This window comes from Phoenix dactylifera, chromosome 3, assembly GCF_051530095.1.
Source record: "Phoenix dactylifera cultivar Ajwa chromosome 3, Ajwa_hap1_PhDact_Kaust_v1.1, whole genome shotgun sequence".
Classification (NCBI taxonomy): domain Eukaryota; kingdom Viridiplantae; phylum Streptophyta; class Magnoliopsida; order Arecales; family Arecaceae; genus Phoenix; species Phoenix dactylifera.
Window position 1 is genome coordinate 42,622,059 of NC_143192.1, and position 4,052 is coordinate 42,626,110.

The window sequence follows — 4,052 nt, forward strand, 5'->3', positions numbered from 1 at the left end:
ATCCTATTTATAGATGTTCCTACATGTGGTATCAGAGCCTGGTTCATCCTAGAACCAGATCACTGTAAAGGGTAGAACTAGATCATGGTAAAAGGCCCATTTTTGACAGTCCATGGATAGTCCTCCACGGCCGCAGGGACTTGGCAATGGGATGGTCCGACCCTGTGATGGCCGGCAAAACTTCCCATTCCAATGCCGGATCTGGTCGGCATATGGCATATGGCTTCCTTCCCATCCCAATGCCGGATCTGGCCGGCATGTGGCGCCGAGAGCCATCAAAGGATCCGGCGCAACCGCCGGCCATGGCCTCCATTACACACACACAAAAAAAAAGGATGACAAACTTACCAGATGATCACCGTCGGGTGGCGGATTCCTGCGGGCGACTCGATCGCCCGGGTAGTCGTCGTCGGGCGGCGTTGCATCCGGCGGCAGGCGGCATGAACGCCGATCGCCGATCGCCGCTCCTCGCCGCTCCTAAGGGCCGACGAGTTGGGTTCGGCGGAACCCCAACCCGTCGGCGTGCCCCTGCTGGCGTGCGACCGTCGGTGGGCTCGCCATCGGGTGGCGAGTCCACCGGAAGGAGGCGGCGCGCTCGCCGCCCGGAGACCGGAGGCAGGCGGGCTGGGTTCGGTGGAATCCTCTTCCCATTTAAAAAAAAAGGGTTAATTTATGCTCTAACGGGTTTCGGGCATGGGTTTCGACCCGAACCCGGAATAGGTAACCCGTCTGCATATTTAAAAGGGGCATAACAGGCATAACGGGTTCGGGTGTTTGGGTTTCGATCCGAAACCCGAATTCGTTTGACCAATAAAAGAGGAATTTTCAGTTAAGCCCCTATAGAACATTTTATTTATGCATACAGCCTTTCCAGGATGTTAAAAAGAATGAAAATGTTTCTGTTAAGTACCTGTAAAACATTCTATTTATACTGAAGTCTTAGAGGGCTGTTAAAAGATGAAAATGTTTCTATTAAGTCCCTGTTAAATATTTTATTTATACTGAAATCCTTAGAGGGCTGTTAAAAGATGAAATTGTCTCTGTTAAGACCCTGTAAAATATTTTATTTATGCAGACATCCTTCCAGGGCTATAAGAAATAAAATATTTTGATTTAGTCCCCATGTAAAGCATATCATTTATGCAGAGGTCCTCAAAATATGTTAATGTAGTCCCTGTAGAATATATTATTTATGCAGAGGTCCTTGTAGGGTAATGTGATAAAATTTTCTCTCTTTTATTCTACATTTTTTTTTTTTGTTGTATACTTGATAGCATGATATGACACATGTATAATTGTGTAGATTAGGAAAATTTTAAATACAAGTTTTATTTCAATGTCATTATTTTAATTTGATGTCTATATTATGAAATAGTTTGGTAGTTGCCAAAGTAATCCAACTAGAATGTTTAATAGACATCAAGTCATCAAATACTCTAATCCCAGGTATTAAGATAATGACTTTGCAAATTATGACTTACAGTTTTTCAATCATGAGATATTATGGATTGGCCCAAAGGTGCACCACTTTCAAATGATTGATTTGCTGAGTTAGGATAATTAATGAGTATTCTTGATTTAATAGGTTTTGGATGCTCAAAGGCAACAGACCTATTTGAATTTTGGACCTATATCATTAATTATTCCTAGGTGAATTGGGAATCATCATAATAGTAATTTAGTGTTTCATAATTACAACCCAAAGGTGTATTATGGTAATACTGTTTATGTTATTCATCATTATTGCTAACTCAAAGTGTTAATGTTGTAAGTATTTTCTTATTGTTAATTTTCTTATTGCAGTATCTATTCCTGTTTCGCTTCATTCGCAAGCTTCATCTGTTACGATCTTTAATGGATCTAATTTCTCAGAGTGGAATGAACAAGTCCAGTTTCACCTAGGTGTTCTGGATCTTGATTTAGCACTCCGATCTGAGAAACCGGCTGACATTACTGATTTGAGCAGCTCGGAAGAAAGATCTTTTTATAAGACTTGGGAAAGATCGAACAGATTGAGCATTATGTTTATGCGGATGAGTATAGCGAACAATATCAAGTCAACGCTTCTTGAATGTGACAGTGCTCAAGCATTATTGAAAACTGTGGAAGAACGTTTCCGATCTGCTGATAAGTCTCTGGCTGGGACATTAATGGCTAAACTTACCACCATGAAATTTGATGGTACTTGTGGGATGCATGAGCATATCCTTGAAATGACAAATATAGCTGCTAAGCTGAAGGCTCTTGGGATGGATGTGAATGAATCCTTTTTAGTTCAATTTATTTTGAACTCCTTGCCTCCTCAATTTGGATCATTTCAAATTCACTATAACACTATTAAGGATAAGTGGAATGTGAATGAATTGACCAGTATGCTTGTACAAGAGGAGACAAGACTTAAGCAACAAGGATATCATTCTGTCAATCTTGTAAGTCATGGAGCCAAGAAGAAATGGAAGAAGCCAAGAAAGGGCATGAAGAGTGGACCATCCAAGGGTAAAGAGCCTCATCATGATACCGAGGTTCATAAGAAGAAACAAAACAAAGATAGATGCCATTTTTGCAAGAAATTGGGACACTATCAGAAGGACTGCCAAAAACGCAAGGCATGGTTTGAAAAGAAAGGTAAGCCTTTGGCTTATGTATGTTTTGAATCAAACCTTACTGAAGTTCCTTCTAATACTTGGTGGTTTGACTCAGGTTCTAATGTTCATGTTTCAAATATGATGCAGGGATTCCTTACAACCCAGATGCAAGATCCAAATGAGAGTTTTATCGTTTTGGAGAATGGGGTTAGAGTTCCTGTAACAGCTGTTGGAACCTATCGTTTGCTTTTAAATACTGGTTGTCATTTAGATTTGCTTCAGACTCTTTATGTTCCTTCTATTTCTAGAAATTTAATTTCTGTTTCTAAACTTGATGTTGAAGGATATTTCTTTAAAATTGGGAATGGTAGTTTGCGTCTTTTCAAAGACAATGTCTTCCTTGGTTCTGGTGTTTTGTGTGATGGCTTATATAAAGTGAATCTTGATAATCATTTTGCTGAAACTCTTATGACCTTGCATCGTAATATTGGAATTAAACGAAACATGATAAATGAAAGATCTTCTAACTTGTGGCATAAAAGATTGGGTCATATATCCAAAGAAAGATTAGAGAGATTAGTAAAGGATGGGATTTTGTCAAACTTAGACTTTACTGATCTCGGTATGTGTGTAGACTGCATTAAGGGAAAGCAAACCAAACACACAAAGAAAGTTGCCACAAGAAGTGAAGAACTTCTTGAAATTATCCATACAGACATTTGTGGGCCTTTTGACTCTCCATCATTTGGTGGAGAGAAGTATTTTATCACCTTTATTGATGATTTTTCACGTTATGGTTATGTCTATTTGTTGCATGAAAAATCTCAGGCAGTGGATGTCCTAGAGGTATACATTACTGAGGTTGAAAGACAATTAGATAGAAAGGTGAAAATTGTCAGGTCTGATAGAGGTGGTGAATATTATGGTAGGTATGATGAAACAGGACAACACCCTGGCCCATTTGCTAAACTCTTAGAAAAGCATGGCATACGTGCTCAATACACTATGCCGGGAACGCCACAGCAGAATGGAGTAGCTGAAAGGCGTAATCGTACACTTATGGATATGGTTAGGAGTATGTTAAGTAATTTTCCGTTACCCATATCGTTGTGGATGGAAGCCCTTAAGACCGCTGTATACATATTAAACCGGATTCCTAGTAAGGCAGTTCCAAAAACTCCTTTTGAGTTATGGACAGGAAGGAAACCGAGTTTAAGACACCTGCATGTTTGGGATTGTCCAGCGGAGGCCAGAATTTATAATCCACATGAAAAGAAATTGGATTTTAGAACGATTAGTGGATACTTTATAGGTTATCCCGAAAAATCCAAAGGGTATAGGATTTACTGTCCTAACCATAGTACGAGAATTATAGAGACCGGTAATGTCAAATTCATTGAGAATGGTGAAACCAGTGGGAGTGATAAACCACAAAATGTGAAAATTCAAGAAGTTAGGGTGCAAGTC